The following is a 26,772-nucleotide window of genomic DNA, read 5'->3' on the forward strand; positions in this document are numbered from 1 at the left end:
CCTGACAGCTGAGGAATGTGGAAATGAACAGCTGATCGAAGAGAACAACGTCTAACTTCTGCAAACAGTATGATGGCTATTAAAAGGTGAATTGAAAGCGAAAAGAGAAGATTTTACTTTTTAGGACTAAGATGGCTTGTAGTGTGACAAAATTTTCATGAAAAGGTTTTTCAAAATTATAACTTCATTTATATTACATTAACCACAGTCAATTTTACCATCCTTAAATTAGGTTTTTAGTTTATTATAACTAAATTACAAATTACAATAGATAAATAACAATAAAACAAATAAAACATAATTTCCTTATAAGCATTATATAAACAAGCATTTTTTTTTTTACATTTTAATTTCACATTTACAGATGTCTCCGTGTCCAGCTGTTCACCAGAATCTCTTTGGTGTTCCCTTTTTGAGAATGATGCATATCATTATGCAAAGTCTCATCTCATCCAATCACACAAGCTTCTTCTCTGGCCTGTGGAACCTTAATCAAATGATTCGCCACAATTGAAAAGTCTAATTAAATAGGCCTGAAATGATTTTGCATCTGGGCAAAAGCCTATAACTCCAGCGAATTTCATTAGAGAAACACACCACAGGTTATGATGTCTACTCTATCTTTTTCACAAGATAAGCTGTACTGAATCTATTTTTTGGCTTGGGCGGTCTATTCAAACTTGTTCCCTCTCAGTCCAGACAAGGACATGGTGATATGATGCATGTTGTCGAAATAGCGAGGTTCGTCCACTACCTACCTCTTTCAGGCAACCCATGAAGTTGTTGCTGACAGGCGACCCAGGTAAGTCTGCTGTGCTTGGACTTCCTCCGACGTAGAAGAAATCATCTGATCCCAGCATTGTGTAATCCTCCTGTGTATAGCCTGTTGTGGTCAAGATGCCATCCACAGATATTGTCACCTGATTAAAAGGAACGACAAAAGGAGAGGGGAAAATTTATTTATCGACACCATGGCTGTGATGGCTGTTCGACCAGGAATAGTTTAGCTTCGATCTTGCTGGTTTGCTGACGGTCTTTGATTGTGTACCAAAGGCCTGCACTTCGAGACTTTTGGTAGGCCGTTCTTGTCTAGTATTCATAGACTTACAAAGGACAGGTAAAGAAAATATTTGCCGGCATATTTTCTTTATCTTTGATGGTGTTAGAAATGGTTTTCCGGTTTTGGACATTAGTTTGAGGGGGTTAGTGTTATGTAACAAACTATAGACAAATCGCTTATTTTTAGTTCAAATTCTGTGCACAATGGGTTAGTTTATATACAAATGCATGCATCCAAAATGAGCTAATACTACCACGAATGAGCATTAATGAGGTCAGATGGTCTAAAAAAAAAGTTAATAGTGACATACAACCACTGGAAACATGGAATCATGCATCTTCTTCAAGCCAAGACATCATGCAAGAGGAAACAGCACACAAGTAGACCAAAGCAAAAGCTACAGTATGAAGGCTAATGAAGGAGGACACAGGAAGTCATGACCTACACCACAGTACAGACAGGACAGGATACTTAGCAGATGGCGGGTTGCTCAGACAAGAGTTTTGGTGTTAGTAACATAAGGGCTGATCCGGCATGAATGGGTTGGCATGGCATGCGCATGCAAACAAATGAAATCAACTGTCAGAGCTCCAGTGCTAAAGTCTTTTTTAATATAGTATTATTCTTTTATTTTCATACAGTTGTTTTCGTCACTTTTTTGTTATGGAAAGCTTCTGCCAGTTTTTGACAGTATTTGATAAAAAAAAAGTGGGGGGGGGGGGGGGGGGGGGGGTCTTAAAAGTTTTTTCCTAAAACTAAAAAAGGCCAAAAAGGAAGTTGAAAGAAAAAAAGAAAGAAAGAGAGAAATTGCAGTAAAGCTGTGGTGAAAAATGGGATGAGGACATTTGAAATAAAGGAATAAATACCCGAAATACAAACCCCAGTCTGTTTTTTTTTTTTATGAGGCCATGAGACCCCAAAAAAGAGAAAGAAAGAAAGAGGGCCTGGGAAAACACACGGTAAACCCAAAAAAGGTCAATAAGGATGATATCTACCAGACAATGTAGTTTGTTTACCATAGCGTGTCCAATACCTGAATGCTTTGAGAAAAGGGTGAAGAAAGGAAATTAAACAATGAACAAAAGGGTTTGTTAATAAAATGAAAAACTCAAATGAAGTCATGATGAGTAGCACATTAATTTAGGTTCCGGTTAGTAAATTAAAGACAATCGTCAATGGTTCATGAGTGGTTAGCCTGGGTCTGAATAAATGTCATCCAAGCCAAGCATATGAGTGAGACTAAGAAAAGGAGGAAAAGAAAAAGAAACCGCGGATTCTCCAAAGAGCCTGTGGCATTTGTAAAGTCATGTCTCTTGTTGGCAAAATCTTCATACTCACTTCCAGAATATGTTTTTCACCAATATTTTTTTTCTTCTGTAAAAACACATTCTGTTTTGATTTTTAAGTCCTTTCAAACATAATGTTTCATAACGTGGGTTTTCAGCTAGGTCAGTGAACGCTGACCTCTCTCTGGTTGCCTCTTTGTTGTGATTCATTTGGTTTTTGACTTTCCCTGGGCAATTGCTTAGGGTAATTCTAATGCATGTTCTTGGCATGATAGTAAAACAGCTGTTAAACAAAGTGAAGAAATAAGTCACAGTCCTAGTGGATCAGAGCTGAAATAGCTTGTGCTTGTGGGCACTCAACGCCTCCACAGACGCCTGCGCAAAAAGCGACATCCTTTCACTTCTGAGGTGCAAAACCACCTAAATATTTACATATTTTAAAATGCAGCAGCGGAGAGATTTAACAGTTCAACAAAGATTGGCTGTGGGTAAATGGAACGGTTGAGGTTGGTTGGAGCCTCTCCCACTGCCCTGATAAGACGGACTGTTTGGAAAAGAGAGGTGAACATCTAGAGGGGTGAGAGAGACAGCTTCTTGAAGCCATCGCACTCCTTCAGACAGAGGTAAATGCCTGAGGAGGCAAAAATGAGGCAGCGTAGAAGAACTCAGAGAAAACATAGTTGCCTTAGCATCTCAAAGAACCTAAAATAACTGAAAATGAATTAGATCATAAAACATGAAATTTCAGCAGCTTTAGCATTACCTGTCTGAGGTTGCGTGTGACCTTCACTTCATGCCAGTTGTTGTCGTTGAACTTGCCGTTGACAGGCTCGACAATGGCCTCGAAAGCTCCGGAACCCAAATTGATGACCAATGAAACGGCCCCATCTTTCAGGGCCAGGTTGACATAGTCTGCTGACTTGCCGGTGTGAAGGATAAGGCCATTTCTTTGCCAGGTCTTGAAGGACAATGTGATCTCATCACTGCTGCTCTGGATGGGATTCTGAGACAAGTCGTAGCAGAAGTACTCAGAACCACGGAAAGTGGCTACGTTCTCTTCTCGTGCTATAAGAGAGGAAAAAATAGGGTTAGGACTTCTTGAAATGAAACAAACCCAAATATACAAGTTCTGCGAGTTTCCTGAGATTGACCACTGAAGGAGTGCAGTTAACTTCAGGCCAGATGACACAAAATGAGATGAGATGACACATGGCAGAGTGTGGGCAGCAAAACACATAAAAAGGCTGTGCATTTAAAGCCAAAGATCTGGTAAGATCATCAGTGAGATCATTTCTCTCGCTGAAGCATATACTGTATGCACTAATGTTCAGTATTTTTGTTGCACATCTTAGTCATAATCAGAGAAAAAAAATCCAGAATTAAGAAAAATGGTCTCTTTATGTCAGAGGTGGAAGATGAAAGATCACGGGGAGAAACTTTGAAAACAGCAATTTTGATATCAAGTTAACTAAAAATGTAGTTTTAGTGATTGCAAGCCAAGATCCCCATTGGTCATTGTAATTCAGAGTAGATAATCTACAGCATCCACACTTATGGAAATAAGTTTACTCCTGTTCCCTGCAGTCCCCAGGTCATTAATCATCAAGCTATGCTGGTGTGGCTCAGAGGGGTGCAAAAATTCACATAACTAATGGAAATTTCCTCAAATCCAACACTGGACATCATTTATATCAGGCAGCCAGAAAAGGACCTCAGCACTTATGGCATCATTGATTTATCAGTGCTTCACTTGGGCCACCATTGGGTCGATATATTCTCCAGCTAAATGTTGACAAAACAATCCAGTCTATGCTCCACCTCAGCGATCAGCATTAGTGGATGTAGCATGTGTTTTAACTGACCGGGTAAAGACATCCTGACCTGTTTTTTTCACTGGACTAAGGGAGCCTGAGCAGACTGCAGGGTTGCAAAGTAGATTTTCTCATCAGGGCTAGGGCTGGTGCTGGTGCCCAGCTGTGATACACTTCACATTGTAATAAACACATGGTTAAGAATGGAGCAAACTGACTGACGGCGGAACATATTGGAAACACATGGGACCCTGATGCAGCTGGTGAACACCAAAACAAAAATCCACTACTTCTGTGCAGTCAGAGAAATTATTTATATTGTATAGCTCATTACAAAGCTGAACGAAACAGATAAATGAAAGATTACTGGATGGATAGCAGGAAAGACTTTGGTCCAGCAGAAGAGGGTGGTGTATCATCCATGTGTCAAAAACTGGCAGTTATATGTACTTGGCTACCCACTGCTGAAGAGACTTTCAATCCATTAATATTTGGCTAGACTGTATAGGAAAAATAAAGAGAGCTTAATGTTCAGCCTCTGGAGATTACTGGACCATGCCAAAGAGGGTCAAGGAGTTCCCTACCAACGATAAAAAAATCACAACAACAGAAACTCACAGACGTTTAACAAAACAGGTCTTCCCAGATCTTCTATTCAAATTAAGACCGACTCTGCATTGCTAGTCCACTTAGCATTCATGACATTCACAATTCAATATAAAAGTAATATAAATAATTTTAATAGCAATAATTTTCTAATAGGGCAAATAGTTCCCCGACACCTTATCTCCCTACTTCTATCTGACTTGGAGTGGTAACCGCATCCCTGAGATCCTGCCACACCATTAAAGTACCTAGAGAGAGTACTGAACTGATCAATTATTAACTAAACAGAGTGTCGTTTTTACTGAAGACACGTCTACATTACTGCCAGATGTTACCTTACACAATCATCTTAAGCTTTGAATACTTAATAAGAGTCACCTTCCCACGCTGATATGATGTTGAAACACAAAGAGAGGAAAGTTGAAGATGATACATTAGGGCTGTAATTTAAAAAAATAAATTATATATATATATATATATATATATATATATATATATATATATATATATATATATATATATATATATATATTATTACAATTTAAAATAACAGTAACACTTTACAATAAAATTACACTTGTTAACTGTATTTAATGCATGAACTAAAATGTATAAATGCTTTTGATGTAAGGTCATGTTAACTAATGTTAACAAATAGAACCTTATTTTAAAGTGTAAGCAAAACAACTATGTTCCATTTTAACATATTTCAAAGTGAAATGTATTCCTGTGCCATAACTCCAGTCTCTAGTGTCAAGTGATCTTGATTTGGTACTCAAGAAACATTTCTTATTATCTGTGTTGTGTTAATATTTTTGTGGATTACAGCCATTTAACCTTATATCTTAAAGACATTTTAACACGCAATAGGCTCAAATGAGCCTGTCAGTGTCCTCCAAAAAAAATGACCATATAGGTCTATTGTGCAAGCATTTATTACGACGTTTTAAAGTTAAGCGCCCTCTAGCAGGCGTAAAAATAATAACAGTATCGCATTGCGTCATGAAATTACGTATAACGTCATTACCAATCAAAACGCACGTTTATTTGAATGCAATATATGGGCTTTTTACACCGATCTAACAGTATTTCCTACATATTTTACTAGGTGGCTTATTCGTTCGAATGACCACACCTAACCCCACCCCTAAACCTAACCCTCACAGAAATCATGCTAAATTGTGATTTATTGAGCATATACATTTTCGTGCACGTCCGTTCCCTGGGATTGAACCCTTGATAACATGATTACATATCAAGGTATAACGCAATAATCTACCAACTGAGCTACACGAAACACAAATCAGACTGCAAATAAAAGAGTACAAAACATTAATTTCAAAACGACCTTTTGCCGATAGGGGCGCAATTGTAGTATACGCTCTGACGGGTCGTATTTCAGGGATTTGGACAAACGACCTGTACGAGCGTATTAGTTTGAGGATAGGTTGGCTCAAATATGTCCAAATTATCAGACTATGGTTTTGTTTATTATTTAAGAAAACATGATCAATTTTGTATTGACAGCATTCATTATTTTTAACAGTCCATGCCTAAGACCCCTCAAACAGTTCTATTTTTCCAAGCTCTGATATACGTAAAGAGACAGAAAGAGACATTTGGCCAACAGAATGAAATGATCTGCTTCCAAAAACTATGTGTTCTTTTATTTAATAATTTTTTTTAATTTGATATTTAATACATGTTTTTTTTTTTTTTTTTCATTTCATTTATTAATTCCTTTGTATTTGTTTTTATACTTCATCCTTTATAAAGTTCCCAGCCTGTAATCTAAAACTTTATCACACAGACTACTGTGAACAAAAACCCCAGCACAGAAGCACATTTCTCAGTTTCTGTCTCACCGCAACACTCTTTTCAAAACAAACCTTATCTGTATAGATTTTTAATGAAAATCCTCAAGGGGGCAAAGGTACTTAATCTCCTCTATAATGGAGAACACGACAGAATGGAGGGGTGAGGTTATGGCTGTGGGCGAGATAGTAAACGTGCTGAATTATGAAATCTTAATGAAAACATCCTTATTAGTCAAATCAGCACCAGGGACAGAGATTCTTATCGAGTCATAATTGCAATGGTCCACTAAAGTTTTTCCCTCCACTACACAGAGACGGATGGCGTGGTTTGGTCAGAGATGTGCTCATGTGTAAACGTATCAGAGGCACATGAGTGGAGAAAAGAAGTGTCGTCAGAGAAGCCATTAAATCCAGCATGCTTTGGAGAGGAGACCATTACAGGGTGAGAGCTCTCAACCTGTCAATCACATGTGAGAGGATGCAGGCAACTTTCTGACCAATTGGCCTCTCAACAAGAACAAAACTGGCATTTGCCACATAGTGCCCTCCACAGAAATATAGCCTCCGAAGACAGACCGAATGGAAATGATAATGCCTGTATCAGAAGTGCTGACATTATATCAAATAATGACATCTTCAAGTGAAACTGAATATTCAGACATACAGATGGATGTATCAAACCCAGTTTAAGATTGACGTAATGTTTTGATTGTGGTATATGGAGCAAGTGTGTGTGATCGTGCCTGATTGTGGGTGTGTGAGATGCCTAGCTAGGACAAGGAGTAGTTAAGTGGTAGATGAACATTCAGTGGGAAATAAAGCAGAACAAGACTTAATATTACCCATTGAGGATTTGATAGTTTTGTGAAAAATGTATATATATATTTCTCCTGCTTTGTTTGCATCAGCAGAAAAGTTTACATTTTGATGAAAGATTATATATATATAATTACAGATGAATTATGTATAACTAATTTTTTTTTACAAAAAACAAAACAAAACAATCAACCACCTTTCAGTTAAAGGTCAAACTGAAGAAAAAAATAATTGCAACAATGCTAATATGATTTTTCTAAAAAAATATTATTAGAGCATTCTTTACAAGAGAATACTATTTCAGTCTTCCTAATTTAATGCTACTTGTCATTTCTTTATAGTAAAATGTACTACTGTAGCAATTTCTTAGAGAAAATTTTTCTACACCTTTTTTTTAATCACCTTTATTTTGTTTCAAAGAATTTGCTTAACCTTGATCAGAAAAAAAATCTAATGAAAATGAAAAAAATATGCAAACACAAAACACACATGAAAAAGAAAAAAAGATTTTTTATTCCATCATGTTATGCATGAAAAAACACTCAAAGGAAGATGTTCATTCTAACATCAAACTTCATCTTAAAAGTGACCAAAAGATGAGCACATTCTTGCAATAGAGTACATAATTAGAGCTAATCAATCTCTCTCAGTCTCTCTCTCAGTCTCTCTCTCAGTCTCTCTCTCTCTCTTCGTCTGTCATCTGAGGGCAGTGTTAAGGCTAATCTTTCCCTGCAGATCCAAAGGGAGCTTCCAGACGGTGCAGACCGAGCATCCGTCATGCAGTGGTGACGGAGAAAATCAATAAAGAGGGAAGAAAAAAAAAACAGGGCCCATCTCCCTCAGGCTGACCTAGAGAGACCCTGTTGTGCAGGCCCAACTTCCATCCCGGACAGTTGCTGACTCACCAGCCTCTAGCAACCATATATTACAACCTCCAATTGTCAAACTCACACAAAACTGCAATCAAACCCACCCACAGCTATAATATTAGACTTACATTGTACAGTACTTTTGGTCAAATTAATCGATTATTCAAAATTGCAGAGAAACTCAAAAAGAAATTAAATGGCTTGCTCCTTCCTTTTGCAGCTTTTATCTGCTACTATTAGCGTTCTCTCCCTCTATTTCTCCATGTCTCTCAGTCTGTCTGCCTCCCCGCTGGTGTCTGGGTGCCAGTCTGCCTGTTACAACCACTGGGTAGAAGAATTAACATGTATACACTGTGTGAAACAAAAAGCTTGACGTGTTATTATTTGTCATTTCTTACAGTGATTACAAGTTATCAGGAAGTCCAAACACAATTAAACTGCACAAGATTAAAATCTCGAACATCCAAATCTGTTTTATCCCTTGAACCTTCAACTCCACATGTATAGATTATGTTAATGATGATATAATCAGTGATTGTAAAGATTGGATCAGATGTACAGATGGTCATATCGAGCCCGGTGTAAGAATAACGTAACGTTTTGATTGTGGTATATGGAGCAAGTGTGTGTGGTCATGTCTGATTGTGGGTGTGTGACGTGCCTAGCTAGGACAGGAGTAGGAGTGAAATCAGCAGGGACTTCTGGACTCAGACCAGGTGCAACAAGACAGGAATTCCAGATCGGACCATCTGTTGGTCTTTCTCAGAGCAAGAAAACATACAATCTTAAGTTCTGAAACACATTGTGCTTACATTAAAATCTTTAAATAAAAAATGCATTAAAAAACACAATCAATATAAAACGTATAAATATAAAAAAATATAAAAAATATAAAAAAATACAAAACTGTTATATGCAGCACTAGCTTGAGCATTTTAGTGGGATAGTTCACCCAAAAGAATTTGCTGAAAATGTATCCTCAGGTAATTTAAGATGTAGATGAGTTTGTTTCTTCATTGTAACAGATTTAAAGAAAATGTGGCATTACATCACTTGCTCACCAATGTATCTTCTGCAGTGAATGGGTGCCGTCAGAATGAATCCAAACAGCTGATTAAAAACGTCACAATAATCCACAAGTAATCCACACAACTCCAGTCCATCAATTAACATTATTTGAAGCAAAAAGCTGTGTGTTTGTAAGAAACAAATCCATCATTAAGATACTTGAACTTGAAAATGTTGTTTCGGGCCAAAATACAAGTCAATAATCCACAATAACACTTCCTCTTTTGGCCCCTCACATCCAAACACACAGACATATTTCTTTCGTAACGTTTTTGGACTGTTTTCATTTGTAAACAGTGCATGTTCTGTACATATTTCTCTACTGATTCAGACAAGACAAAACATTTTCACTGAAGAAAGCAATATTATAGACAGAGGACTAAACCATGTAGCTTTTCACTATACAATATATCAGTTGATGGATTGGAATCGTGTAGATTACTTGTGGATTATTATTATTATTTTTTTAGCTGTTTGGACTCTTATTCTGATGGCACCCATTTACTGTAGAGGATTCACTGCCGAGCGATGTAATGCAGAGGATCAATTGGTAAGAGTCAGATGTAATGCTAAATTTCTCCAAATCTATTCTGTTGAAGAAACAAACTCATCTACATCTTGGATGGCCTGAGGGTGTGTGAACTGTTTATTTAAGCAACTTTCCTGGTAGGATGAGATTTTTTTCAAATGCTGAGTGGTAGATTAAACAGACTTCCCCATACCAGCAAAGCCTTTCTTCCTGAGAATGAGAGATGAGAAATGAAAAGATAACCATATGCAATCTTAGTCCCTGTTAAAAGCCATGTTCTATCAGCCCGTCTGTCAGCGATGAGATAATTTTCTCCTCACCTACCTCGATTTAGTGAAGCAAAAAAGTGAACCATCAAGCTGATCACCTCTTAAAATGACAAGCATTGCTGTGCCCCATTCTACTGAAATTGTTATTCCGCTTTTGAAAAGCTTCGGGATACTGTTTAAGCATTTGCTTTCACAATCCAGAGAAAGCTATTTCATACTCAGCTAATTTAAATTTGCCAGTTCTTTTTGATCTCTGGCATTAAAAGTATTTCATAATTTTTTTCTTCATTATTTCAATTATAGGTATGACGCTCAAGGATTGAGGGACAATCTAAAAAAGAAGAAGAAAACAGCAGTAAAGGTATTCAATGATCGTGTTAACTACAGCTGATGTGTTAAGCCATTAAGGGTTCATGGTTTCTAGAAAAAGTAATTTCTACAATCTAGAATTGATTTGACTTTACGTACACTAATAAAAGAACAGCTGTCATTACAATTAATACTCCAATTGATAAAGATGTACAAATATATATGATGTTTAGGGTTGGCTAGAAGGGTAATGTTTTTTTTCCAGCTTTTTTTCTGTAAGTCTGCTTACCAAGGCTGCATTTATTTGATCAAAAACACAAAAAGCAGAAAAAAATGTAAATAGTATTACAATTCAAAATTCAGACGAACAAAAAATTCAGCCAAGTATGGTGACCCACACTCAGAATCCATGCTCTGCATTTAACCCATCCAAAGTGCACACACACAGAGCAGTGAACACACACACACACACTGCGGGAGCAGTGGGCAGCCATTCATGCCGCGCTGCCCGGGGAGCTATTGCCGGCCCGAGATTCAACCCACAACCCTAGAGTAAGGAGTCAAACTCTCTAAGCATGGCCACGACTTCCAACCAAAAAAGAAATTTTACAATCTAATGTATTCATCCAATGGCTTATTTTATAACATTATAAATGTCTTTACTGTCGCTTGATCAGTGTATTGTACCTCTCCTTGCTGAATAAAAGTATGAATTTCTTTTTATTATATATATATATATATATATATATATATATATATATATATATATATATATATATATATATATATATATATATATATATATACACATATATACACAAACTTTAAAATTCATAAAGTTTTATATAAAGAAATAATACTATACAATACAAAAATAAGATCATAAACCTCTGCATAATTTTAATCTATGTCCTACAGAACAAAAACTCAAGATGCAGCACTGAAGGTGCTTTTTTTTTTTTTCTTTTTTTTTGCATGACTGGAGATGTTGTTGTCTTTAGGAGTAATGATGCCACTAATGATACATAACACACACACACATTTATTAAGCACAAGGATTCAATATGCACTAGAGTAGAGAAATACAGATTCTTTCACATGAGTTCTTCTCTAGGATCTGCATTCCCTGAAAATGTCACGTTTCACAGTATCTACAATCCAGAGCTACAGTGACATTTCCCTCTGAAAGGCTTCGTTTCTGCCACTGTAATTTGGGGTAATGGCATGTAGTGGTTGATGTAATCCTGAAAAAGGCTAAGGAAAAGCACAGAAAAACTAAAGGAGAAAGATACTGCCATCTCAGGAGTAAGATGGGTGGTTGAGCTAAAATACTCTTCAAAATGAGAGCCGACGAGCCAAAGAGAAAAGGACAGATTCCTCCAATAGAATAGAAGACAGATAATCATCAGAAATGTCTTCACACACAAGAGAACTCATTTGTTACTCTCCTCTCCAAAACCAATGAAAAGCCCGGATGTCAGTTACCTCTGATCACACTGAAAAGCTGGAAAATGCTGGCAGCCATTTCCACTACAACGAACAGCTCATGATGGCCACTGTTATTTCAAATAACACAAAAAAAAAAACATATAATCAAAACCAAAATTATGGGGAAAATGGGCATTACCAGCTTGATCTAAAATATTCATGATATAACACTGTATTATATCAATGTATTAAAGCATATAGCCATAAATCGTGCCCTATTACTCTCTATTTGTAAGCAGCTTGTGAGGTATGCAAAAGCCAGCGTTATTCATATGCAGTATACTTGTTCTTTGGGTCAGTATGTTTTCTTACCTGAGGCATGACAGCCAGTCCCATGAGTATTTTATTTGCTTTCAACATAATACAGTGTTATTGGTAATTATCTCTGCTGTCAGCTGCTGTGTTGATATTTAATGAAGGGGCATCTATGTCTCGGTGCCATTTTTCAGCTGCCTTGGTGTTGCCGTGGAGACATGCTGGTGGAGGGCAGTGGGGCTTGGCCCATCATTTCCCTTTTGAACCAGATAAGACAGGCATTTAGTGCCAGAGCCCAAATTCAGTATTTATTTCCCAACCCCCTTCATTTGCATCTCATATTTGTACGATGTTGCACACACAGAGAGAGAGAGAGAGAGAGAGAGAGAGAGAAAGTGTGTGGGAGAGATAGCTTGTTAGTAGGATTACGGTTTTATAAAATACATTGTAAGGTTATATTAAGGGATAGAGGAACCATACATTGCAACATGATTCCACTGTGATATACAATAACAGGTCATCATAACTGTACTTTATTGTTGACAACTGAGTGCACTTAGTGAGGTCTAATAAAGCCACCTGATTTCCATGTGCATTTATATTCCTAATGCAAACTGTATTTCCACAAACAACAAAGAGCATCATTTTCCAAAAAAAAGAAAAATAAATAAAAGGCCAGTACAAACCCAGTAAAAAGAGTCTACAGCACAGGTGAAAATAATAGCACTATAACAATAGCAATTTATATAATATGGTTTCATTTAAAAAACGTATCAGAATGCAAGCATGCATGATTGTTGGCCGCTATAGTGGTCTTTTACAATGGTTAATTTTCTTCATAATGATAATTAACGTGTACTGTTTGAAATCCTGATGAAATTAAAGTCTGTTAACTATCAACATGTACATAGTTAGTTACCTGAAGGTAACTATCAACTGCTAAAGTATGGAGGTTTGTTAGCACCACAGTAAAGCAAGAACACATGCTAAGTATGTACTGCAGGAGCACAAGCTTAGCCAAGTATTTGCATCAGAGTATTTGCGTAAAGTACATTTACTGTGTATAACTACAGACAAACAGGACAAACCCAATCCCAATTCTACCCCTTAGCCCTTCCCCTTCCCCTTCCCCTTCCCCTTCCCCTTCCCCTTCCCCTTCCCCTTCCCCTTCCCCTTCCCCTTCCCCTTCCCCTCTGTTTCGCGCGTTCACATGAAGGGGTAGGGGTGTCTCGATTCTCTTTTGGATGGAGGGGTAGGGGTAATGGGAGGGGCCAGATAGTCCTTCAAATGAAGGGATATGAATTATCTCAGCATAAATCAGCTTCAGCGGGAACATGGCTGTCCGAGCGAACAAAAAGACACATAAATGTAAGATTTTTTTTTTGAGAAAAAAGTAATAATTTGTTTTATGTTTACATTCAGTCATGAGTTCATATTTACAATAATGTTACTCAAAGACATGTTTGCAAAAAAAAAATCGCTAAAATTTGCTACCGTCATATAATTACAGAATGCACGATAGTGCCAAAACATATTTTCATGTTTTGATCAGGGTGATAACCACCATAGATATTGAAAAGGGCTAGTACCCCTAATAAATTGCTAAACTCTTTTTTCAAATATTGCCAATTTGAGAGAGAGAGATAGAAAGAGAGAAAGAGAGAGAGATGAAAGTTGCATTTATGCGCATGCTTGCGTTTCTCTTTTTAGAGTGAGTTTACTTTAAAAACAGCAATTTCATCCTCTAGTTGCTGGAAAATATAAATGTAGCCATTGAGTATTTATACTGCTTTTAATAAAAGTCGTAGGGTAGTGCTGACAAGTTTATTTTCTCCTGGATGTGTGAGCTGCGCAATATCTGATGTGTGTTTATGTGTGTATGTGCATCAGTCAGCAGCGCATTATCATAAAATGGTAATTAAAGGCTGAAATGCACACCAGAGCACCTGTACAGGTGTGTGTATTGTAGGAGCCAGACGACGTATGACATCGTGTGAGGAAGTGGTTTCCAAATTCTCAGGGGAATATTTTCACCCCTTTCCCTTATCACTTAAGGGACAAGGGGAAGGGGTAAGCAGAGAGTTAGGGACAAGGAGTAAGCGGAGGGGCAGGGGAAGGGGTATAAAATATAATTGGGATTGGGCCTTTGTCTCCTACGAGCAGAGACTACAAAAACACATTAGCCCTGCTTAAAAAACATAAACAGGATGACCTTTACCCTCCACAGGGGTATATCCATTGCTCGTACCTGTCAATAAACCCACGACCCAAGAAACACCAAGTAACAGCCCATTCACTCTCAGAGAGAAAGAGCAGGAGACTCTGATAAAGGATACAACCCCAGCATCAAGGGCATCTATTCCCTTGATATATCTCCATTCATACAGAATTGAATTGAATTGAATTGAAAATCATCTGCGTGTGAAAAAGGAACAGCTGAATCTTGAAACCGCATATCGTGAATCTCATCTTTCCTGCTTGGGAATCAATGAAAGGTCGTAAAACATTATGAAGATTCTAATGAATCAGGTTTGACATTATTGGTCATGAATGATTAGTGATTATAGAGTCTAAAAGGCCATGTATGTGTGCGCAAGATTCATAAGTGTTAAAGACAGCTGCCTGCTTGGCTTTCCATAACTCCTCATAAATGCTGTACCACATTTCCCCAGTTAGAGGAAATAATTGACGCTTTGACATGAAAGATAAAACAAGCTGAGATTAATCAAAATGTTAAACGAATTTACAGAGGCATTCAGAGTGTTTGTGATAAATTACACATATTAAAGTCAATGTGTTTTCTTCCTTGGAGAGGCAAAAAAATGTTGCGTAAGAACAATTAACAGGGCAGAGGAAAGGTCATTTCAGTTTAAACTGACAGGCTGCTGCAGACCTAAGCTTCATTTACTCTTCTCTTTGTCAAATGTAAGCCACACAGAATTATCTAAATATCTAAAATAAAACCTCCCCCAGTCAGCAAACAGACCTACAGTCACTTAACACATCAAACAAAAACACAAAACCTGCTTCTTCTATGTGCAGGACACTAGGCTGCGATTGGTTGTCCACTTGTAATCAGCGGCAAAAAACAGAGAGCTGCCCTCCTTTAAAGCAAAAGAGGGCTTTGCTGAATGTTCTCCAAAGAACAGAAGAATACAAATCAAGGCTTCAGAATAGTAAACTCATCCTTTTGCCTCTATTTGTTCTGCCTACATTAAACTCCAGAATACATTATGCTTCAGAAATGCTGCATATGTTGCAAACAGAAAGCAATGAGACTAGGGATGCACCGATCATGATTTTCATGGCTGATTCCGATACCGATTTTTTTTTACAGGCAAACTGGCCGATTCAGATACCGATTTCCATTTTTTTTTTTTAAGCAACAAACAAGAAAGAAGGAAAGTATGCATAAACAAGATGTTTATTTGGTATTTAATAGGTCAAACTGGCTTTTGGCTATTGAAAACAATAACCGTAACCCTCTGAAATGAACGGCAGTAACTGCACAGTAAGAAGCCTACATTCAATACAACCATAGAAGGTAAAAACATCAGCATTTAGCTTTTGTATTTGAATTGGGTTGAAACTACAGAGAACTGGCCTCTAATGAAAACGTTAACTGTAACCATGTGATATTTAAAGGCAACAACTGCATAGTTCTACAATCCAAACAACACAATCAACACACATTCAATAAGATGTTTCTTAATCAGCTTTCAGTATCTGTTTTAGTTTTAAATTTGTTTTAAAAAAAGGGTCTTTACCAGTGAGACTGAAATTATGAAATTATGAAAATGAAATTATGCTATATAAATAAATTATTCCAAAATGTTAAAATCAAATAATGTTGGTGCAAATAAAACAAAGACGCAAAGTGTTTCATTCGTCCAATAATTTTTTTTTTTTTAAAAATGGATAATGATTCACATCTATATTTTTTTACTTGAGCCAATGAAAAATAAATAACTATTGGCTCAAGTTAAAAAAAAATATAGATGTGAATCATTAAACCTAAATTTTGTTATTTGGATGAATGAAACACTTTTTCAGTGTGTCACAGAAGGTAATTTTTATGGTAAAAAAAAAAAAAATTCATGAAAAAATCAATGTAAAAAAGCATTTCAGTTTTTTCACAGTTTAGTCGGTTTCGTTTCTCATCCAACACGCGAGAAGTTGAGTTGAACATCCCTTCACTGTCTCCACTTGTGGAGGGGTCGGACAGGTAGGCTACAGTACGTGTGCGCAGTTTCAGTGAGCGCAGGAAAGGGGCTTTTAGTTGTGCGCCAGCACACCAACAGCTGTTCGCTTCCTGCTATTCTTCCAGTGCTTAACGGCTGCCCATGTCTTGTGCACAGATTTTGAAATACTTCCACACAAATGTCATGACAGCGAATGATTACAATGTATGCATTGTAATGTGTATGTAATGCATCCGGGTGCACTTCCGGAAAAATCAGCCGAAAAAAAGACCAAAAACATGCCAACAGCCGATCGCATATTTTAAGCAAAAACCAGCCGGTTCCGATTTATGGCCGGTCAACCGTTGCATCCCTAAATGAAACACAAAAACAGGCAATGCACTCATGGGACGAGAATGACAAAATACCCATGAATTTTATTTGTACTCGCAGTACAGAATGGATATAAATGTACAGAAAGATACTATTAACCAACCTTTTAGGTTAGCATTCGAACACAGGCTCTTCAAAAGATCTAACAAAGTGGAATTTGCTGCTTTAGTCAATCAGTCTGTATAAACAGCCTAGATCTCATACCTCAGGAATTGGGTCACAATTATGCCCTGTGGCACTGGGAAATGTGTTTCCTCATTTCAGGTACTTTAATTGTAATGACAATGATGGGCAATTTATATGCTTGTCAACATCAATATTTTGATATAAGCCTAGCATAAAAAAACAAACATAAATTATACACTGCTATTAACTTTGTTAATAATATTAGTAATAATATCAGTAATGTTTGAAAATAAGAAAAATAAACTACTACCCATTAAATGAATTTAATATGAGACATACATATACATATATAGTGTGTGTATTATACAGTATATTTATAACACACACACACACATACATAAAAGAGCAATGATATATAAGTGCTATACAAGTCTCAGTTAGCTTAAACGCAGTACATGTAGCAAGGACTTTTAAGTAATATAGTAAATAAAAAGAAAACATAGAACAGAAGCAAGCTAGTGTTAAGAGTTTTTATTTATTTATAATTGTATGAAAAAAATAGAATACAAAAAGATTAGAAAGGTAGTTAGATTTTTTTTTTTTTAAGAATAGAATAGTGTAGAATAGTGAGTACTAAAGTAAGAGGGTCTGATAAAGATGGAAGAGATGTGTTTTAAGACGATTCTTGAAGATGGCTAAGGAGGACATTCCACCGGGAGGGAACATTTAATTTAAAAGTCCGTAAAAGTGACTTTGTGCTTCTTTGGGATGGCACAATCAAGCAACGTTCACTTGCAGAACGCAAGCTTCTAGAGGGCATAAGTCTGAAGTAATAAATTTAGATAAATGGTTGCAGAGTCAGCGGTGGTTTTGTAGGCAAACATCAATGCCTTGAATTTTATGTGAGCAGTTATTGGAAGCCGGTGCAAATTGATAAACAGGTGTGACGTGTATTATTTTCGGCTCATTAAAAATTAATCTTGCTGCCGCGTTCTGGATTAATTATAAAGGTTTTATACAACTGGTTGGAAGACCTGCCAAGAAGGCATTGCAATAGTCCAGCCTGGACAAAACAAGAGCTTGAACAAGGAGTTGTGCGGCATGTTCCGAAAGAAAGGGCTTGATCTTCTTGATGTTGAATGAAGTAAATCTGCAGGACCGAATTTTTTTTAGCAGTGTGATCTGAGAAAGTCAGCTGATCATCAATCATAACTCCAAGATTTCTGGATGTTTTTGAAGGAGTTATGGTTGATGTACCCAACTTGATGGTAAAGTTGTGATGAAACGATGGGTTTGCTGGAACCACAATCAGTTCTCTCTTGGCAAGGTTGAGTTGAAGGTGATGGTCCTTTATCCAGCAAGAAATGTCTCTTAGAAAAGCTGTGATGCGAGTAGGTACCGTCTGATCATCAGGATGGAATGAGAGGTAGTACACACACAAAAACATGCATACATACACACACGCACATATTATTTGCTTTTAAAAATAAATATGTATAGCAATATAAGTAATCAGTAGTATTTGAAAATAATACAAATAAATAAATTACTACTTACTAGAAATGTTATTAGAAATATTTTTTAAAGATATACATATATACACATATGTGCATACACACACACACACACACACACAAGACAGATGCATTTGACAGATCCACTGCTGGGGTCTTTTTCACAGGACATGGCACCAGGCCAGCAACAGTGCGCAAGGCCTTCAGGCAAACCAGTGTCAAACACAATGACCCTGCAAAGACTCTCAGAAGTCCATATTATCCATAAGGGACCTGACTCAAGAGAAGAGGGAGGAAGGCCTATTTCTCATATACCCCCCCCCCCTTTCCAAACTCCCCCCTGGGCTAAGTGTTCTTAACCCGTTCTCTCATGGGTACCAAACAGAAGGAGTCCCCAGGCGTCCCATAATCACCTCCCCCTCCTCCCTGTCTCGCTCACTCACTCTCAATCTTTCTTCAGTAGCCAATTGCCTGAAATTCCTCAAAATGCATTGTGTAAATCTGTCCAAATTCCCTCTGATGTACTGGCATGGTTAACGCTGCTAAAACTGTGAAAAAAAAATTATAATAGAAAAATAAAATAAAAAAGATAACAAAACAACACTTGCATAAAAGTTACATAAATGCTCTTGTATCATGCTTTATATATAATATATATATACACTGTAATGCAGTCTATATGTAGTCTTATTCGGTAAAAAGCTGCAGGGCTTGTTGTGGGGGTAGAGTTTGAGACTGCTGCTCAGTGGAGACGAATGATGGGGGAATGCAGGCATAAAACGAATGATATTATTCCATGACCTGAGTCTAAATCATTATTTTCCTTCAATCTGGGCCAACAGCCACCAAACAAAGGATGGCTACCACAACCAGATCCCTTAAGGTTAAAAGCTGATGGATAAAGCAAGCAGTGCGTGTGGGTTGGCTCTGTGTGGAGATGGTCAGGGAGGGTAAGAGGAAACTACTCGTGTGTGAAGCTCCACACGTCGATCTGATTGCCTGCTTCTGTGCATGTAGATTTTTTTTTGTTTGTTTTTTTTAAAGAAGACTGACAGTGTTGTGTGTTGCCATCCCCTACTTCCTCTACCGCTCAGTGAACCTGTATACAGAGTCCAGGCCACAAGAGGCTGTTTAGAGGTTTGTTTATACCTTGGTTTATATTATCAAAAATTGGGTGAATAAAGGAACAGCTTGTAAGTTTGTGGGGATATTTCAGAGTAGATGACATTAAAATCACTTTCAAAGGCAAGACTGACGTTAGAAAATAGAGACTACTAAATACACTACAATTCAAATGTTCTTTTTTTTATTTTCTAAATAAATTAATACTTTTTTTTTTTTGCAAGGAAGCATTAAATATATGACAAGATGCAGTAAAGAGATATACATTTCATATAAATGTTGTTCTTTTGAACTATTCACCAAAGAATCCTGAAAAAATGTATTTTTTCCACAAAGATATTCTACATTGATAATAAGAAATACTTTTTGACCACCAAATCAGCATATTAAAATGACTTCTGAAAGAAGACCAAAGCATTGACTGCTGAAAATTCAGCTTTGCATCATACGAATAAATTACATTAATATATGAAACAGAAACAGAAAACTTCAAAAATATTTCACAATACTGTTTTTTTCTGTATTTTTAAAAAATAAACGCAGCCTTGGTGAGCTTGAAAAAATAAAAAATAATAAAATACAGACTTCAAACATCTAGTGTGTCTCATACTGTGAAGGTTTTGATCACATTTAATTTTCATAAACCGGATTTTCCAGCAAAATTATGGTAAAACGGTAGTAAAAAAAAAAAAAAGCACAGTAGTACCAAAAGATCTACCATGGTACAATATCAAAATGTTCCTGTCAAATTGAATTTACTCTGACTAAAGTGAACTAGGTGAGGATCTGTAGAGGATTTTTTGTTTTATCTGCTTTTCATTTAATTTCAGCTTTTTGTCTGCTACATCACTAGGATCTTTGAGGCTGAAAGGTGAAGGAACCAATATGAAAATACATGACATAATTGAACAATGCGTACAGACTCAAATGATCTAAATGGTTTACAGTCTGATGCATTATTTTGCCTTATAATGACTGCGTAATTAATTATCATCATTTAGGTCATGAAATAAAGTTCCCAGCTGCATGACCACAATCTATAATTGTTACATCCATTTTTGTGTGGCAGGCAGCAGTAAGAACTAGACCAGACTGGATTCTGCAGGTCTGCTCAAAGGTGATCTGCGACTTAATTAAGTCTGATTTACATAACACTCACTTTAAAGCAGGATGAGCGCAGAGACAGGAACAGTAGCCATGTTTGCTCAATGTTCTGGATGACAGCAGACCAGCCTGTTGAAGCTACACTGGTACGAGATGAAAGGATTGTTTATCTGCTCAGAGTATCGGTGGAGAGCATGTAGGGCTTTCGTGCTGACCTTTTCCAGTCACAGACTGTATGAGTTATTCATCAGATGGCAGAAAACATTGTTTGCTTAGCATTGAGGTCAACACATTTACACTGATGTACATTTACAGACAGTTTTGTAAAGTTCACTTTGCTCAAAAGTCTGTGGCCATTTAAAAGAGACCTATTATGCAAAATTCACTTTCACATGTTGTTTATACATAAATGTGTGTTTGTAGTGTGTGTACACAACCACCCTATAATGATAAAAATCCCCCACTCCTTTTTTTTAATCCCCATAAATCATAAGCAGTGTCTCCAAACAACCTGTTTTCTGCATTGCTGTCAATGTGATGTCACATTAGCCCCAGTCCCCCACCCACGAAAGTTAACAGACACTACTATTTTAACAGAGAACCGCCCTGAGCATCGAGTTGTACACAGTTCACTATTGCTCCACTGACGACAATGTCTCCCAAGCACTTTAGGTGTTCTGTAGTTGGATGTATTAATCCACATAGCTCTGTCCACTTACTTTTGAAATCTGAAGACGAGCCGTATTAATTTTGTTTTTGTAGAGAATTCTCCCTCAACTCTACCGAAATTCATTTATGTCTGCGCCAATCATTTTAACACATACTGCTTTGTGAATGAGGGTCAGTATAAAGCAGGTTTTGCATGAAGGTTGCTCCTGAAGGATGAAGTAGTGCCAACTGTTCGTCATCCAGCTTCATCTCCACAAATAGTAAGTATTACGTGTTAGTTTTCCAAATTGTCTTTCTGAAAGAGCTTTTTGGCACTCTCTAAGGCTAATGTTGCTAAAGCTACCATTGTCTGTCTGTCTGTTTTCACTGATGCTGCCTTCACATGCTACCAGAATGATCTTAAATATGAAAGTGGGAGTTAAAATTGCACATTACAACTCATGCAATGGCCCCATGAGTAGTTTTTTTAATCGCGCCGTCCCGTCTGTGGAATTCATAAAGTGCATTTTTTTATGCAAAGTACAATCAGATGACTGACTTTTAAACCATTTTATGTAAAGATAACAGGCTTGTTCTAATAGTGGAGTGTTTATTTTGAAAGTCTAGCACAGGTATTGTGCTTGCGCTCTTGAAGCTCCGCCCTCTTTCCCTGAGCACCAGCTCATTTGCATAAAAAAAAGACACAAAAATTGCATTTTGGCTCATACCCTGAAAGTGGCAGTTTTAACAAGCTATAAAAAAAAATTATCTGTAAGATATTTTGAGTTAAAACTTCACATACACACTCTGTGGACATCAGAGACTTGTTTTTCATCTTCTGAAAAGGTGCATAATAAGTCCCCTTTAAATTCTGTTCAAACACTTTTACTTAGTGGGTGCATTTACTTTCATGCAGTTGATATGCATATTTTTATACATTTACTATTTCAAAGAATATTTCCTCTAAAAATAAAATATCTGTATTTACTCACTCTCATGTAATTCCAAACATTAAGAATATTCTGGAGGGTCTTTTCCATAGAACAAGAGATGTAGTTGCTTTCTCTCTCTCTCTACACACACACACACACACACACACACACACACACACACACACACACACACACACACACACACACACACACACACACACACACACACACACACACACATATGTAAAATGGCATGACAAATGGCATAATGGCATGTGTATATACACACACACACACACACACACACACACACACACAAACACACACACAGGCCATTTTTCTTGCTGTCAAGTTTAGGTTCAGTACAATTTTTTTTTAAGAAGTCTCTTATGCTCAGAAAGGCTATATTTAGGATCAGAATTATCAAATTTGATAATATTGTGAAATATTATTACAATTTAAAATAATATTTTTCTATTTTAATATTCTAAAATGTAATTTATTTCCATGATGGCAAAGCTGAATTTTCAGCATCTTTACTCCAGTCTTCAGTATGAAATATGCTGATTTTGTGTTCAAGAAACATTTCTTATTTTTATCTGCATCGAAAACAGCTGTGCTGATTAACATTTTGTGGAAAACCATGATATATTGGATTCTTTGATGAATAAAAAAATATATATTTTTATGTACAACTTTGACTGTCTTCTTTGATCAATTTTATGCATCCTTACTGAATTAAATTAATTATTAAGGGGGAGAAATGGTCATGTAGTTGTAATGTGCCAAATGTAAATATGCTAAAGTAGAGTCGAGGTAGAAGGCAAGACAGGGGTGAGTAAAGAAAATACAATTTTTGGTGAACTGTCTTTAAAAAAATAACAAATGAACATCAGATTATCAGGTCAAAGAGATTCACATGATTAGGTTTATTCTACACCCAATGACCTTTCAATTTCACATTCAATCTCCATTATCAAAGGGACACAATGTTCAGATTCCTAAATATATTTAGATCAAGTAAATCTTGAGGCTGCATAGTTCATCAGAAGCCTCAAATCAGGAAAGAAAATCAGAGAAGGATTGGAATCTCCCAGTGGACCCGCAGTCAAAGTTATAGTACAGTGCAGATGCCGCCTTTTTGTTTATCTGAGTATGTTCAGCTGTCACAGACACAAAAGGACAGCTTCAGTGGCAAAGAGACTGTAAGAAACCAAGTGAAACAAAAGGAGGAGTGTTTCTCTCTCCTGTTCTTTCTCCACAGACCATTCCCATTCCAAGCTTAGATTTTCATAGCCTTATCTCACATTGCTAACACAGTCACAGCATTCAACCAGGTGCTTTCTTTGCAAAACAAAACAAAATTGGAAAATCTATATTTTGTTACTTGGTGATTTCAAGCTTTTAAGAATAATCAAAAAAACAACAACAAAAACACAGGGCTTCTACAATACACAAAATGCGTAAACCACATAAGTAGAAATTCTATTTCAATAATGGCCTTCAAGAGTCAGATATACTGTCCTGTTTTTCTGTATGAGACAGTGGCGAGACAGTATATGTCAATCAATCCAGAGCTTTTATCAACTGTGTTGCTGTTTCTGCTGAGCGTAAACCTAAAATGTAACTCAATGACAACTTTGTAATGATAAGGCTTTATAAAAAAAAAAAAAAAGGCTTCTCTTTCAAAAAAGCTTTAGGTTAATTTTCATTTTGCAAGGTCCTGTAATCCGAGCTTTCAAAAGTCATTGCTTTTTTCCCTGAACAAACTCAGTGAGCTACATTCCTGCGAGGCACAAGAGGTGGAGAAATCAAATATTAGCTAATCAACAAAACTCGCTACACAAACGGCTATGATTCCACTCATTAGCCCCAGAAGGCATCACTCTCTCCTCTCCTCCTTCCTGTTCCTCGCTTCAAAAGACGATCTCCTAGAGAATGCAGTCATCGGCAGAAAGAACACAAGACATTTCGTTTAATGTGTTTTTTTTTAGAAATCTCCCTTTAATACGTTAAACCTCTAACACTCTAACGTGTGAGTTCTGCGTAAAGAAAAAATAAATTTCAGAAAAAAAAGCTATGAAAATAACACTGAATGCATTAAAGGAAAAGACAGAAGCTGTGAACCATAACTATACAAATACACCCACTACCAGATATGTTTCCATTCTCATTAAGAGCAACATCCAACATAGCACATGCAGACAACAACAAACCTCCCAGTTCACATAAACACACACACACACACACACGTACGTTTATTCACATTACTATTACCATATTTATTTGAATGTTCTGACTTAATGTGTTTCATTTGTTTTATGGACACCTACATAATAAAGGATTAGATCATTATAGGCTACATCTACATTAATCCGGATACACTTGAAAATGGCATTTCTGTTTTAAAACACTCTGTCCACATTAGCATTTTCCAAAGGTTTCTCATCCACACTGAATTGCTGAATTGTCAGAAAACATTCAATTTGCTTTACTGTGCATTATGTATGTGTGTGTGTGTGTGTGTGTACATTTTAACATGTATACATTCATTATTTTGGAAATATAATTAAGAATTTTGGAACATCAATATTTAATATAACACAATATATAATTGCAGTCTTAATGTTTCAAATGGATGGAAACATTCAGTAATATCAATGCAGGAGAGGACAGATGATCAAACAAAGAGGAAAAGCAGTCTGTTTCTTTTCTCGTTTCTTCCATGACTGGAGCACACTGTGCTGTCTGGGGCTGATTACAGTAATTGGCTGAACCTTTGTATGACGTCTTAGACCCCCAAAAATGACAGAGGCCTCTTCCGCCCTCAATTTCATAGCACTGAACACGGCCTACAATTACTCTCGTTTGGATGGGAGCAGGGTACTGATTAAGGGGCATAATTTGGGCTAATTTTCTCTCAGTACATGTGCTTGAATTGACTTGCTTTATATAAACAGCCCGAGGCAGATTGTACAGCTGTCTGGATTTATGTGTAGAATCCGAATGTCAATAACACCTTGTGTGTATACGGTGTAAATGAGTTACTAAGATAATGAAAATAGTGGTTTCTGTTCAAATTTAATAGATTGTTCTGTGACATGTGGCTAATAAAACTATACATTCTAAAACTAAATACCATTTTTACAGTGCTGACAATCTTGTTTAAGGGAACTATATACAGTATTAACATTAAAACTATTCTTTCACCAATACTTACTAATAACGAATTTTGTACTCATGCAGACAAAGCATCGACAAAATTACCTGACTCAAAGAGCACAGTTTTGTGTCAGTGGGCATGTGGAAGGGGGTCAAACAAAAGAGGATTAACACAAACCAATTCACTGAAATCATCAAAATCATCTCTCCATGAAATCGCAAGAGTCTCAGGCAATGCCATTGGTGGAAGCCCCATTTTTTCAGGACAAATTATGAGAAAGAGTGAAGATGGCCTGATAATCTGTCCTTGGGGGCACCAGACACTCTACTACAGCACTATTGTTCTTGAGTTCAGCACCACGGAGAGCTAAACCAATCAGACGTGCTGCGAGGGAGTGTAGTCTACCATGTGCCAACCAATCACAATTAAACCAATCAAATTGTCACTTTTTCTCCCTGCATCCTCTTTTGACAGGGTAAGCTGTTATTTTAATATGTGTAGTTATTGTGTATTCTGAGAAATTTGTAAGCAGCATTTATTTGTCAAACCTGAACTAAAATTCAAATGAACAAAAATAAAATCCCTGGTAAAATTATTATTAAGTGAAGTGACTCAAAGCAGTTGTAGAGATAATGTCCATGCGTTTATGTACTCATACTGTATATTTAGGCGGCAGAGCCTGAAAATACAGCGAGCATCACGCGCGCTTCCGTGTGTGTAGTAAACGAAAATGCGCGTCTGCTCCATTCATTCACACAGAGACGGACAGAACATGCAGAATTCATATTTAAATAGTATTTTTTGTGGCTTAATTTTCACAGACACTAGACCATATTGTGTTTTAATTAGTGGTCGACCGATATATATATATATATTTTTTTTGACAGCCAATGCTGATATTTTGGTAAGCAGGGGGCTTATAGCCGATTTAAAGCCGATATGTATGTATATGTATATATGTAGCAAGCATATATTGATTGTTCTGTATACCATATAGAAGAAAAGAGAAAAAGTCAGTGCTTTGGCCTCTACTTATATGGAATTTAGTATGCTCTCATAGATTAATGTATATATAATACGAAATAAGTAGATACATAGCTTAAAAATAAATAAAAAAAATTCTGCAAATAAAATATTAAATGTTTATTGTAAAAACCTAAATAACATATAATATATTCATTAACTATTTTTAAAATGCATTAAAAAAAAAACATTCTACAAAATTTTCGTTTTAAAGAACAAAGCACTTATATTTTTAATGCTGTGTTTGTGCATGTTAATGTTTTTTTTTTTGTTAAAGCAGAGCTGGTTAGAAATGTTTACCCATTAAAAATGCTTTTTTACTGCGAAGAATCAGGAGAAAAAAAAACAGAAAAAAAAACTGGTTGCCATTCTAACCAGTGTGT

At 36.6% G+C, this 26,772-nt stretch overlaps 1 pseudogene; it reads right to left on the reverse strand.

The window, feature by feature from the left end:
• LOC113094541 (neurexin-3a-like) overlaps nucleotides 1–26,772 on the reverse strand; it is a 95,613-nt pseudogene that overhangs the window by 40,036 nt on the left and 28,805 nt on the right.

Source organism: Carassius auratus, unplaced genomic scaffold (genome assembly GCF_003368295.1).
Source record: "Carassius auratus strain Wakin unplaced genomic scaffold, ASM336829v1 scaf_tig00215406, whole genome shotgun sequence".
NCBI lineage: Eukaryota > Metazoa > Chordata > Actinopteri > Cypriniformes > Cyprinidae > Carassius > Carassius auratus.